The sequence below is a fragment of the Pinus tabuliformis genome, chromosome 7, assembly GCF_031772625.1.
Source record: "Pinus tabuliformis cultivar Carrire ecotype Pingquan chromosome 7, CPIR1, whole genome shotgun sequence".
Taxonomy (NCBI): Eukaryota; Viridiplantae; Streptophyta; class Pinopsida; order Pinales; family Pinaceae; genus Pinus; species Pinus tabuliformis.
Window position 1 is genome coordinate 2,076,930,302 of NC_142293.1, and position 15,975 is coordinate 2,076,946,276.

The following is a 15,975-nucleotide window of genomic DNA, read 5'->3' on the forward strand; positions in this document are numbered from 1 at the left end:
CAACAACCTCCAACACATGCAGAATGAACTCCTGGACTCTCTAGTTGGCGTTCGACAGCAGCTTCAATGAACAAATGACCACCTTCGTGGTGGGGACCCAGGTAGAGCATATCGACTACCACACGGATGAGAGGGAAATTCTCTTTGTAGCCCCACATCGTTTCCCCCCCAACCCTCCTCTGTAATGTGTAATTCTGGTCGTGCTACTTTTGTTTCGGAAAGAACCAAAAACACGGGTTGTCTTGGCTTCCTTATAGGCTCAATCTTGTTCAAAGCAGCTCTCTTGTTAGCTCTTAAGCCTGTTATTTTTCCTGGTGTGGCAGCAATGATGTGGTATTCAAAACTATACTTGAAATATTATTCAAAAATTTAATGTCCACACGTTTTCACACTTAAGTTTAGACACTAGCGATGTCTTTCTGTGTTTTAAATATGAAATAACAGTTTTTTCCAGGTGGACAACCCTTTGTAATTTCCATTACAAATGACCTCAAATCTCACTGACTCTTGAGAATTCTCAGGTACTATAATGATGTTACCACCAAAGTTATGTACGCATTGTCATGATATTATCACCAAGTTTTTGTACGCTCTGATTTGAGAATTACCCAAAGTTATGTACGCATTGTCATGATATTATCACCAAGTTTTTGTATGCTCTGCTTTGAGAATCTGCAGCAATCCAGCTCCTTCACAATGAAGTTAACCTCAACATTGGAATCATTATTCACCATGGTTATTAATATTCCATTTTAGTAATTGTTATTAATATCTTGATATTACTCAATACTTATTAATTGTTGTTAGAACTTGAAAATACTGGAATGGCTCAATAATTAATGGTGAAAAAAAGTGTGGTGTTGATAACATACAAAATTCTATAATTATTTTAATTTTTGAAGATATATGTATTAATTTTAAATATAATTGGTTATATATATATATATATATATATATATATATATATATATATATATATATATATATATATATATATATATAGATATATATATATTTGAATAAATTAAAAATAATTCTATGAAATTAATTATAAATTTAATAAATTTTGATATTTTAATATCATAATTTAAGTTAAATTTTATCAAATAATTAAACTATGCTTTTATTAAGGTTAACAACATTACCCTCAAAAAAATCATTCACAATATACTTCTAAATTCAAGTATGGTAGTCACTTTCAAATGGCGGCTGGTCAAGTCCGTGGACATGTTTCATTTGATTTTTTTAAATAACATTGATTTCAAATGAAGTACTTCCATTTAGTTTTATGGAAAAACATTTTGCTTTCAGTAATAATATAAAACAAGGCGACATAGCTAGTGTTCCCTGCCGCTTAGTTTAATTATTGAATTTTGAAAGATATGAACTAACTCCCACATTTGAACAAAGGATATAGAGTAGCTACTCTAGATTAGTTTAAATATAGTAAATCTAGAGCAAAAAACAATAAAAACAAACAATTGTATATTAATAAAAATTACAATTAAAATAGCAAGATAATTCATGATTGCATTATTTTTGGCTAGGTAAAGATAATAAGAACTTTGTTTGTAGATGTTTTTTTATAAACTTTAATATCATATTTTCTCATTTTAATATATTATTTGTATAGATTTATATGGAAATTTTATATTTTTTCGACGAAAGGTACAACTGCCTTCTAGAAACGCTCTCATGCGAAATGACGGATGTGTGGTGTTAGATTAAAATATAGTTAAATTAACCCGGTTTAAATATAGTTAAATTAAAATATATGTTAAGAGAGTGGTGAAAAATTGAGTCTACCTAGCCAAATGTGAGACAAATCTCGCCTAATTTGTGAGTAAGGGAGCTTGAAGTACACCAACAAATACATGGTTTTGAATCAACCTTTCCAACTTCAAGTGAATGTGTATAAATGTCTTTATTATATTAAAGAATTGTATAAATGTTGATTAGATAGTGGTTAAATAAAGTTTAAATGTCAAATAATTGAATGCATTGGATCTAAAAACTATTATATAATGTTATTCCACATTAGACATTAATGAAGACTAGGTCATGATGTACTAGATTATAATGCAAATCAATAGAATATGGCTCTCTTTTCAAATTCTATTTTATGGTTGTGATATATTTAATTTTTTTGTTTACTTATTCTATTAAATGACTATCCTTCAATTGGATAAGTTATTGCACCTATTGGTTAGAATGATATTATTAGAGATAATGGTTATCAATTAACTCTTTATGTGGTGATTTTGGTATGGTGATCAATGGTCTATAATATTGATTGTTTTCTAAGGATAAGTGTTAGGATGGACATTGATCATGTTAGCTCTATTAATTAAATCCATAGACAACCATTTATGGCTGGGTATAATGTGGGTGAAACATCTCCCATCAAGGGGATTGAAAATGCTAGTACCTAGATAACAATGAACCTCTTGTTGGACATCGATATGTATCTAGGCCTCAAATTGATAGGAAAAATGGTCTCATCATGGGATATTATCATGAATTTTGTATGGTTTTGGAAGTATTATTTTCATGTTAACCTAGGTCTATGTGGAGCGTCATTAGTTTAGAAAAATAAACCTATTTTTGAGTCAATATGCCAAGGTTGTAAATGTGCATTATTTCATGATTACCATGACAACTATGATGTCATCTTACTATAATCACTAGTGTTGTTTTTTGACTAGATGAGTAGAGTAGGGAAGCATCCTTGACTAGCCTAGAAAGTGAGGAGAGGAATTTAGTGAAATGTTTAGAACCTAATTGTATTGTATATAGTCAATCTTGAAGTTGTAAGAGTTGTTAATTTTCATGTTAAAATCATAATAGAAGGATACATCACTGAATTTGCAACTAAATTTAGCCAATATTTTTCACAAGTAGAGGAGGAGTTCAAGAATAGAGCTTTTGGAAGGATGGTAAAAGAAATTGTAACCTAAGCGAATATGGCTTTGGTGAAATGAGACTATATTCCTTTTAATGCACCAATCATGATAGCATAAGAACTTGTGCTTGATAGTAGTCTACGATGAATCCAAAAGAATGAATAGTTAAATTCAAATGTATTATGGAAGAGGCATAATATCAAGGGAGAGAAGAGCAGTATAAGAAGTGAGGTGTAAAATTTGAAAAGTGGTGGAAGGACAAGGTATGGATATTATTTTAGAAAGATGAAGTGGTTAGTGGAATTAATGAAGAGAAGGGAAGGGCTAGAGCATGAATGGACAAGTTGAATATATGGAAAAGGGGATAGAAATCTAATCAATGGTTGAGATAATTTTTCTTGGTAGTTGAAGGAAGATTGTGGAGGAAGTGTTAGAGGAACCACACTAGGAGCATGAATGTGATATATATATATATATATATATATATATATATATATATATATATATATATATATAGAACCAATAAGATACCTCTAAAACATTTATTAATTAGTCAATAAAAGAAGCCATGGGAATGGTTAGGTATATATTTTAATTTTCTTCATTCTTTTTTGCTCTTTTTTGGTAGAAGGGAACAAAAATGAGAAAGCTAAGAAAAACATAATAGATGGAAGGAAATAATTTTCAACATCAAATGTCATCTAGTAAATACTCACAAGAACAAGCTACAATAATTTCTACTACTTTGCTTTATTGTAAGCAATAGTAAGCTCTAGAAAGCACATGTATATATTAGTCCATAACCTAACTATAAGTTTGTAGGGAAGATGGATAATTGTTGTAAAGATATACTATTATTTTATTATGTAAACACAAACTTATTATATATATGACAATGATAATAATCACTAGCTCTTTTCATTTCACTTCCACTAGTATAATTCAATAGTCAGTGATTGCTACATAGAGCATTACCAATTATATTTTAAATAATTATTTTAAACTTAATTCTAACACTATGTCTAAATATCTTGTATTTTGTTTCCAAAACCATTTAAATAATAAAAATTAAACACTAAATTGTATATCAATAATTACTTATAAAAAAAACTAAACTTAAATAATAATAATAAATAATTTAGTATTATAAACTATCTATTCATTCATGAATTTAGCATACCTATTTATGATTTTAATTAATTTAAACAAATAATTATTAAAAAGTATTTAAGATACTTATTTATTATTTTCTTTAAAAAATAATTATTTAAAAATAAAAATAATATTTAATATTCTAAATTCTAAATTAATTAAATAAATATTTACTATACAATTTTTACTTTTTGAAGTATTCATCTAATTTTTACAAATTCTCTTCCGCTAAGATCAGTGAGAGTGGATGAGAAATCAAGTCAAAAATAAATGTCATATTCACTCAATGTGACGACATGTATTAATGAGTTGAAAAAAATATCATTTAATATTGATTTAAAATAAAAATATACATCATTATATTAACATATTTATTTTTAATTTAAATAAAAAATGAAAATAATATTAAAGTCGATAATAAATTAACATGAATAGTATATGATTTTTTTAACCCCTAAAAAATGTTTTTGAATTCTATAAAATAAAAAAATTAAAATGTTTTTAAAAAAATAAAAAATAAAAAATAAAATTTCTTATTTTCATTTTTTTGTTCTTCCATATTTTTATTATTTTCATAATTAATAAATTAACATGAATCGTATATGATTTTTTTAACCCCTAAAAAAATGTTTTTGAATTTTATAAAACGAAAAAAATAATGTGTTTACGTTCTCTCTGCGGTAATAATTTATGATCTCTCTACGATAATAATTTTGGATCCCTGTGGTCATAATTTACGATCTCTCGGCGGTAATAATTCATGATCTCGCTGTGGTAATAGAAAAACAATCTGGGGCACGTGCATCTACGCTCCAGCTTGCTGATATCAGGTGCACACATCACATTCTTTATATTTTTCTAATACATATCTCCTCGTATATTTTCAAGTATGAATAATTCACCACAATTACCAAAGATTACCAAAGGTAGACCTAACACAGTTACTCTACAGAGCCTCTATGAGTATATAGAGTCTTTAGATAAACATAGAGAAGAAAGAAAAGTGAAGCTACAAACAGAGTTAGCAGCCATGCTAGAAAATAAATTCACATCTCTTGAATACAAGATCCAAAAACAAATAGAAAATAAAATAGAACTATTGGAGAATAAGATGGAGGCAATGGAGACTAGGTTGCAGGTTATAGAAAAACAAAACCAAGATATGAAACAAACATCCCAGCAAGTAGATGTTGATACTTTAAAGAGTCTTAAAATGAAGGACATGATTAAAGAGCTAGAGGAAAGAGTTAATAGCCGCCTCACCCTAAATAGTGTGGCAGGTAAATTAGATATCAAATCAATTAAAGATGAAATGAAAAAGTTGATAGAATTAGACCACGAGCATAACAAAAGGGCCTTTATAATCTTCGGTTTGAAAGAGGAGGTAGATTAGGATACTTTAGCCATAGCCCAAACAGAACTACATAACAAATTACAAATTGAAACAACGTGTCTCACAGAAGCAACAAGGTTGGGGAAACTACCTGAGAATAAAGGAAGGCTGATACGAATAAAGGTGAGATCTACTGACCATAAGTATGACATACCTAGTAAAGCCTCAAGTCTAAAAGGAACGGGAATAATAATAAATGAAGATCTCATTCTAGAAGATCAAGCATAATTGCGAAAGGAGGTTCAAAAGGTAAAGGAAGCTAGAAAGGAAGGAAAATGGGCAATAATCAGAAATACAAAATCCGTTATTCGAGATAGAAAACAAAAACATAATAATAAATAGCAGTTCAACATGCTCCAGATTCTTTCTTGGAACTGTCGGGGCTTTCAATGGAACAAAAGCCCCAAGCTAAGTTGGATCTCGAATGATGTTGATATTGTTTTTCTTGTCGAAACTTGGGAGCACAAAGAATCTAAGGTCCCTAACATAGATGGATTTACATTATGGTCTACCTAGAATAAGCGATCCTCCCATAGAGGCATTGGGGGTATAGCTTGTTACATTAAGAAGAACATCTCTTCCCATGCTATGATTTATAAAAACGACCCTTACAACCAATATAGTTGGATATAAATTACTAATATTAATGATAAAAATACCTACATAGCAATCTGTTAATCTCCCCCCATCAATTCTAACTTCTATAAGAAAAAGAATCCAGATAAAAATAGTCCTTACAATGGTTTACAGAATGATATTTCTAGCCTAAGGAATGAAGGCAATATCCTTTTAATGGCTGACTTTAATGCTCTAACTTCAAGCAACCAAGCTATTCTTCTAAGCAATCATTCCAACCCCAATCCTCTTTGGTTAGACGAAGACCTTTTTCTGGATAGCCAGTACAAAAGGAGCTCTAAATACCTTGGGGAAAATATGTTTGGGTCAGAGCTAGTCAAGCTCTTAGTGCTTAGGATCTCATAATTTGCAATGGTCTAAAGAAGTGGCCCAATTCTAGCCAGATGACCTGCATCCATGGGCTTGGTAGTAGCTTGGTAGACTATGTTATCTCCGATCTCCCTCTATACAACGAAATAACAAATTTTGACATATTAAACGACCATGAGCCTGGCTCTGATCATAGGCATTTACTTATAACTCTCAATTTTGTCATGCATAGAGATCCCATAGAAGATAATCCGTATAGCCAAAAGAAGTTAATCTTTGATAGAAATAAAAAAGATCTCTTTCTAAATGAATTAAAAACTAATTTGTTTCCTTTATCTAGTATAGACAACATAGAAGATCTCTATCATAATTTTACTACAACCCTCTCATATTCTATTAACAAGTTCTCAATTGAAGTTTCAAGTAATAAAAGAAATAGCAAAACCAACCCATGGTATGACAAAGATTGTAAAAGTGTGAGGAGAGCAATTAAGGAAGTTGTTGATGAATCTCTTAAAATTGGCAAGATAAAAATATACAAAGCCCTAACTAAAAGGAAAAAAATGCAGTATATTCGTAAAAGACAAGAGAATCTCTTACACCTTTCTAAGGTAGCTCCTAAGAAATTCTAGAGGAAGATTCTAACTAGGAAAACTAAAGATAATAATAAAATTGCTTTACATGACTAGAATTCCTATCTTAAAAAGCTTTATGAATCTCCAAATGTCATGGATAACTTTGAAACCCTGCTGACAACGAAAGAATTTTTCTCATTAGAAGACATTGATTTTGGCGTTAATTGCTTGGCTAATGGGAAAGCTAAGGACATTGAAGGTTACCAAGCAGAAATCTTAAAAATTGGAGGTCATGTCCTCGGCCCCCACATTCATAAGATTTTCAATCAAGCGGTCAAGCAAGGGTTCCCTAAACCATGGACTCAAAGCCTCATTATCCCTATTTTTAAAAGTGGGGATACAAATAAACCCTCTAATTATCGGAAAATTATGATCAAACCTCTCCTAGCCAAGTTATATGGTATTATTTTGGAAAGGAAGTTGAGCATATGGCTTGAAAGTGAAGGTAAGCGGGCTAAAGGCCAAGCAGGTTTTAGAAAGCATCACTCAACAACAAACCACCTCGTTACGCTTAGGATCATTGTGGAGGAATGCCGCAATGATAAATCAATCTCTTTTGTTGCTTTGTGGAATTTAGAAAGGCTTTCGATACGGTTCCTAGAAACAACATTTGGAACAGATTAGAAGAGCTAAAAGTTCCTTTTGAGTTGAGAGCTGCTGCTATAAGGTTATATGAGAAAGTAATTGCCAAGTTAAATAGCAATGAGGAGTGGTCGAAAGATATTAAGTGTAATATCGAAGTTAAACAAGGTTTCCCCCTCTCCCCTACCCTATTTGGCATTTACATCGACAAGCTAGAAGGTTTTCTAGAGGAAGCAGGATGTGCTGGCACGATCTTAACTGGGATAGTCATCATCCTTCTTCTCTACGCTGACAATATTGTTCTTCTCGCAAGGTGCTCATCTGATCTTGATAAGAGACTTATACTTCTTAAGGATTTCTGCTCTACCATGGGTATGATTGTGAACATTAACAAAACAAAAGTTATGATTATCAAATCCAAGAAGGACACTTACGCTAATTTTATGTATGACAATAGTAACTTAGAGGAAGTGTCTTCCTACAAGTACCTAGGAATTGATATTCATCACAAGCTCAACTAGAACTATAGCATTGAGAAAAGGATTAATGGGGGATGGAGAGCTTATTTTGGTCTTGAAAATAATTGTAAAACGACAAACCTCGTAATGTGGGATAGAAAAAAGTTCCTCTTTGAAACTTTAGTCACTCAAATTATCTTCTATGGATGTCATGTTTGAGATTTAGCATCTCTAGAGAATCCTGGAGAAAGATTGAGAAAATCCAAAAGCGTTTTATAACATATAACCTCAAAATTAAAAGCAACACGCCCTATCTTATTCTCCTTATAGAAGTGGGTCTTTGCCCTATCGAAAGCCTAGCTATGACTAGGCTTCTGTTGTACAAGCACAAACACAATAACATAGGAGACCATAGACTTCCTAACCTAGCTTTAAATTCCAGCCAAAACCACCTAAGGCTCAAACGAGGTTGGCATAAAGACACCACGGCTTGGTTAAACCATTGGGAGATCGACGAGAATGTTGCATTGCACAAAATTAATAACATTGAAAATATTGTTACTTCTAAGTTCGAAGAAAAAATGTGGTGTGAGGAATATTTAGCAATTAAAAGAAAATTGAGATATTATATGGAGGTCATCAACCCCACCCTAGAAGATCAAAAGTATCTCTCTGTTTTATCTAGCTCAAAGAAGAAAATTAATATAGCCAAGATTAGAACGAACTCTCATGAGCTCCATAGTGAAACAGGTCTTTAGGCAGTTCCTAAAACACCATGGATGGAAAGGTTTTGTTATCTCTGTGAGAATACAAACATCAAGGATGAAAATCACTTCCTCTTAGACTACCCCACGTGCAACCACATTAGATCTCAATTTCAAAATCTATGTTGCAATACTGACCTTCCTAGCCTTTTACGTTGTCAAAATTACAGTGAACTCGGGATGCTTCTCTCCAAGCTTTTTGAGCATAGGAATAAAATCTTAAATCAAACTAAATAATTCATTTCTTTAGGTCCGATAGACCAAAGTTTGGTCTCAGTGGACGTTAACCATCATCATCATCGTCATCTTTTTAATTTTAATTTTTTTTGTTCTTTCATATTTATATTATTTTCATAATTAATCAAATTTAATAATATCAAATTACATATACTACTTTATTATATCTTTTAAGACACACCATTATTTAAATATAAAAGGTAAGTGTGAGTCTTCTTCTTTGGATTAAAAATATGCTCGGAATTGTTTGGCTTTGTACTTTGATGTTTGTTGGCCAGATCCTTTTAACAAATAATAAATTTAAAGTCATAAAATGTTTTGATAAATTTGTTGTTTTCTTTAGTGCGTTTCAATTTTGATATTTTGTTTGTCAAACCAAAATAATAAATTCAAAGTTACAAATAACACGGATTTGCAATTAATAAAGTTGTATATCATCAATTTTATTTTAATTTGGAAAATATTTAAGCGCATGAATTTTGATGATTGCAAAGACAAGATATGCCTCCACTTCACGTAATAAGGATCAACTAGAATCTAAGATGGATCCTTCAATGCTCATTACTTTTTTGGAGACATGCATGAAACTGCTGCACAACAGCAAGGTAGTAAAAGGATTACATGAACTTATCACTAGGTGTGCGAGGTCAGGAGAACTGCGCGTTGTCCGGAAACTTGGAAAGCATGCATTGTGCACAAGGAGGGAAATGAGATTGGCTGCGCAAATCAACAAGTATGAAATGGATCAGGTAATCCTCGGTCTCGAATCAGACACGAATATACTGCCGAAACAAACATGGGAACGCATGGGCAGACCCACGCTACAATGGTCTCCTATTCAATTGTGAATGGCGAACTAGTAAAAGATCCTCCCCATGGGGAGATTGCAAGGGGTAACGGTGGATATTGAAGGTGTGAGCGCATATTGGCGGATTTCAAAGTGATAGAGGTTATCGACGACAACAATCCTTATCTTGCGCTACTAGGAATAGACTAGGTCATCGATATGAACAGAGTCATAAATATGAAGAAGCACAAAATGATTTTTGAGAAAAAGTCACTATGCCTAGTAGTACTGCTAGATCCGGCTAAAGGAGCGCGATACACTGAACCAGTGCGCGACGCTGATAGTGATGACGATCTCGATTGTATCTACAAGATAACCACGCGAGAACAGGACTGGGTGAACCCAACTGCAGATGGTAGGATTTCATGGGAGCAGGAAAGCTCCTGCACTTTGGATTCGGACAAGGAAACAGAACAATGGCAGAACCGATTACACGAGATAACCACACTTAATTGCAACATGATGATTAGATCACTGCGTTACGTGACAACAGAAGTAAGGGATCTTCCTAGGTATGACGGGTTGACAATGGTGGATGAATTCCTGGACAAATTTGAAAGCATAGTGCCAGAACAACAACAGTTCGATGTTCTGAAATGGGCACTGTTTGCATGCTTGCAAGGTGGTGGGGTACACATCAGGGAAGTTTTGAGGACTGGTGCGGATGTAGAAGGATGATGCGCCTATGATTTGGGAAACCGTAGATGCGGCGAGTAGACAAGTATGATGAACGAGATGATCCACATACAAACCTCGTGAAATGGACCAAGGTCTACGAGGAAGAGCCACAGCCTGAATGGGTACATTTATTTTATCATACCTTAGATGTCATACCCATGAATTGGTATACTGAGACGAAGCTCCTCCATGGTACGAGCGAATGGGATATCTTGCGCGAGAGATTTTTGTTAATTTCCACATTTGAAGATCATTGGTGGGATACTGTTGACGATGCGCTACAGGCAGTAAAAGCAACTATTTTTAAAATACCCTAGGAGCCAATGGAGGTACTTCAGCCAGAATGGGCGACACAGCTGAGCTGCGCACTGGAGTGTTACAATGTAACTGTTGAGAAGGATGATGAGGACCCATGAAATATTAGCATTCCAGAAATGGAAGGTTGTCGCGAGGTTCACGGACCATTGATTGAGGACCCCAACATAACCGCACCGCTAAAGACAAAGCGGGTAAACATTGGAATGGAGGCGGAGCCAAAGTATGCAACGCTTGGGGACTATTGGGATGATGCCACAGTGGATAAGGTCACTGCATTACTCCACGAATACCAAGACTTGTTCCCAACCAAAATTACGGACTTAAAAGAGATCATTAGCGACTTAGGGATGATGAAGATCACCCTCATACCCGACATGAATCCAATTAAGTAGCGACCTTACCGCTTGAATCTGAAATATAAGGAAAAGGTTCGTGAAGAATTAGACAAAATGCTTGCAGCCGGAGTTATTGAGCCAGTGGAAGAATCTGACTGGGGAGTCATATGGTAGTACATGAGAAAAATCAAAAAGGAAAAATAAGAATATGCGTGGACCTTAGGAAGCCGAAGGATGCCTGTATACACGATCCATTCCCGACACCGTTCACAGATGAAGTACTGCAGAATGTTGGCGGTCAAGAAGCATACTCATTCACTGATGGGTTCTCAGGGTACCATCAAATCAAGATCGTGCCAGATGACAGGAGCAAAACCACCTTCACAACAGTATGGGGCTACTTTCAATACACCGTTATGCCATTTGGATTGAAGAACACGCCAGCCATCTTTTCATGCATCGTTGTGGCTACATTCAAAGAGTACATCCACAAGTTCTTGGAGGTCTATTTAGATGATTGGATTGTCTTTGGATTAGTTAAGCACCATGTAGCAAGCTTATGCTTGATGCTGGATACTTACTGCCGACACCAGATTGCGCTGAACCTTAAGAAGTGCACATTCCTCGTTCCCTTTGGAAACCTGCTGGGACATGTGGTCTGCAAACAAGGACTGATGGTGGACCCTGCAAAGATTGTCGTTATTCTAAATTTGAAAGTACCACGAAGTGTTAAACAACTACGCGCTACCTTAGGACACACCCGATACTATAGGAAATTCATCAAAAGTTATGCCCAAATAACAACGTTGATGGAAAAGATATTGAAAAAGGATGTTACATATTGATGGAATGATGATTGCATGAAGAGTTTGGATGTCCTAAAAGGGAAACTCGCCTCTGCTCTAATCCTGGTCTTCCCAAAATGGGATGTGGAATTTCATGTACATGTTGATGCATCGCGCATTGCACTGGGAGCAGTACTCACACAGGAGGGCGTGGATCACCCGATCGCATTCGCAAGTCAGAGATTGTCAAAAGAAAAAAATAAATATTCCACCACCGAGTGTGAGGGGTTAGAGATGGTGTACGCGCTCCAAAAATACCGACACTATTTACTCGGAGGACATTTCAAGATGTATACCAACCATTCAGCATTGAAATACTTGGTCAATAAGCCTGTGTTGGGGGGGCGCATATGTAGATGTCTCTTACTGTTCCAAGAATATGATTTTGAGGTCATACTCAAGCCGTGACGCTTGAATGCAGGACCAGATTACTTGTCATGAATTAAGACGGGCGAGGAACCCACAAGTTTGGAGGAAGGACTACCTGATGCACAACTCTTTGTAGTGCGTGTCGCGGACAACCACTTCGAAGATAGAATCCATTTTTTGACAACAGGTACTGCGTCGAAGGAATACTTAGTCCAACAGAGAAAGGAATTGGTGGTGCACACGGCGGACTTTTCTGTCATCACGGGGCACCTATACAAAATGGGAAATGATGAGATATTGGGAAGGTACGTACTTGAATTTGAATGAGGTCAGATCCTCACGGAAGCCCATGGGGGCACTGTAGGAGGACACTATGCAGGACGCCCGACTGCACAGAAAATTATTCGCGCAGGGTTATGTTGGCCAACCTTGCACCAGGATTTGAAAGTGCACTACAAGGCTTGTGATATATGTCAAAGGACTAGAAAACCCTCGCAGAGGGACGAGATGTGTTAAATCCACAAATGACACTGCAGTCGTTTTAAAAATGGGCAACTCACTTTGTGGGACCGATCAAACCTTATGGAAAGACGGGCGCGCACTACATCATCACTTTGACAGAGTACCTGACACGATGGGTGGAAGCGCAACCGGTCAAATACTGCACGGCCGCTATGGCTGCAAATTTTTTGTTCAAAAACATGTTGACCCGATTCGCCTGTCCGAAAATATTAATGAGTGATTGCAGAACACATTTCCTGAATGAAACCATCAGCGCGATCATAGAAGAGTTCCAAGTGTATCATCATAAAAGTACATCGTACCACCCATAAGCTAATGGGAGAATAGACGGATTCAACAAAATATTGGAGGCTGCACTAACCAAAGTGTTCAACGCACAACGAAACGATTGGGACTTGCGCATACCTGTCGTACTATGGGCTTACAGGACAACGTGCAAGAAATTGATGGGACAGACACCTTTCCGGTTAGTTTATGGCATCGAAGTTGTCATGCAGATGGAATACATCGTACCTAGTCTATGAATAGTAGCGCTCACAGGGATGACAGACTGCGAAGCTCTAGAGGAAAGGCCTGTGCAATTGGAAGAAATCGAGGAGAAATGGTTTTTGGCTAGATTTCATCAGTAGGTACAAAAGCAGGGTGAAAAAGCCTAGCACAACCACCATATCAAGTTGCGCAACTTCAAAGTAAACGACTTCATGCTGATGTATGACAGTAAGTTTGAAAAATTTCCAGGAAAATTCAGAATGCACTGGCTGGGACCATATGTGGTTAAGGAGGTCACAAACGAAGGCGTGGTCCAGCTAGTCAAACTAAATGGAGAACCCTTCATAGGCAAAGTAAACGGCAGTCGCTTGAAGCCCTACATGGGTGGACTGGTTATTTGACTAACCGACCAAAGCACAGTCTTTGCAACCTAAGGAGTCGGACAAGGGTGCGGGACTACAAACATACGCAGTAGATGCCGCTATAGATATAAGGACCAATTTAGACACGGAGGTCTTAGAAGACAAAATGCAACAGGTTCAGCAGACAAAAACTCAGTGCGCTGCCGACATTCAAGCCATTCGGGACTAGCTGGAGGGACTCCGCACCAAGATCGCCACGTCGACAGAGTGACTCGAGGACGAGTCACGATGTTTGTGTTGGGGGCCTGTTGGGCATGGAATCCCCCCACAACATGTTTTGGGGCTCAAAGCCCAAGTTTTGAGTATTATTGTTGAAAATAATCCGTGAATTACGGGCGCGGAGCGCAAATTATATGTTAGATTCATAGGGTTGTCAGCCCTAAGTTTTGAATGTAGTGTCGCCCTAAGTTGTAAAGATAATTAGAAATAGATAGAGGAATGAATGGAGTCGAGAAGATAACGAGCATAGGGTAAAGATCTAAGTGCCTTGGGTCATAGTAGTAGGAAGAGGCTATGCAGCTGAGTGTGCAGAGGCCTAGTAGAGTCCACAACTGAGTGCGCGGACCCCTGTAGCTGAGCGCGCAGGGTAGAGTCAAGTTTGTAACCAAGGAAGAAGAATAATAAAGAGAAGTTTAATTCCAAATCTTCTGTATTTGTTTTGAGTTATTATATGGTTGATATATTTTGCAATTATACTGTTTTATTTATCACGCGCACTAGTATGAATGGTGAACATTGTTAAGTATAACTAAACACATGCAGATAACCTAAGTGATCAACTAATATCGGGTTAATAATAAGGGATTGGGTACTAAAGTGGATCAAGTCTCGAGTAGGGCTGCGCGAAGACAACATCATCGGCTGCGAGGTACTGATAGGTGCGCATAGCGACGTGCTCGCAGGATCCAACCGCGGACCACCGAAAATCATCAGACATCTCTAGGGTGCAGAAACCTAGTTCTAGCACCCTCCCATACTACTTCAGGTGAGACCTCAGTCCGCGCTAGGCGGACTGTTACCTAAAGGTCCAGTAGTACCAGGATTTGTTTGGCTAAATCACCTCTGAACCTGGGTCAGGCCACTACAAGCCAACAATTGTGTCCATGCTGTGTCTACTATCTATATGATTTTGGATTTTCCATGCTTGTTCATTGAGTTCGCTTTACTCTGAGTATGTGAATACCTACCTCAATGATGATTATTGATATACATTTGCATTATAATCCTTGATTGTTCCATGTAGGTTTCCAGCCATTGGCTCTGATCCAATCCTTGGAATGATAAAGCACTTCAATCTTTTAAAACTTATTTTACAAACTTCGCACTTAAGGGGACAATCTGTTACATGTCAATTTGTCACCATGACACTTGATCAATTTATGGGTCTTTTTACCATCAGCGAAAATGTTTGAATGAAATCCCTTAGAATTCAAACAACTAAAAATATCTTGCAGTAGATGACAAAATTTGGGAAAAATAGTAGTCACATCTTGTTAAGTTTCGCCTGTGTTAATTTTCCTAGCTTTTTCTTCACATTCGCTAGAATTAACTATGAGAACAGTGCAACAATGCACTCTGTCTACCATTATAAACCCATGCAGGTGAATTCAAGAAAGTAAGAATAAAAATGTACATTCTAGAAACATAGTTGGTTGAATATTTCCCAACTGAAAGCTTCCATGTGATGACTATTTGAACTATAACTCTCAGATGATGCATCTTAATCCCTTTCCTCATGGAAACATAATCCCTCAATTAAGGGGTCTCATCCTCCTCTTTTGGATCTGAAACTTTTTCCTCTTGGCCTATAAAGTGACTAGAGGGTAGAGGGATTAAGAAGGTCAAAACTCAGAGAAGATAAACTTATGTTGTTAGTTTGAGATTGGAAAGCTTGTCATCTAAGGATGAGATTGAAGGCATCTGGGAGGAACCTCATGACATTAAGGCGAAGGTTGTAAGGCTCCTCTTTATCTTTGATTAATACAAATGAACACTTTCTCCCATTGATTTGTCTTATTGGAATGATGAATGGTTTATAATTGTTTATAATTTTTATTAAGACAAATTCAATTCCCAATTTC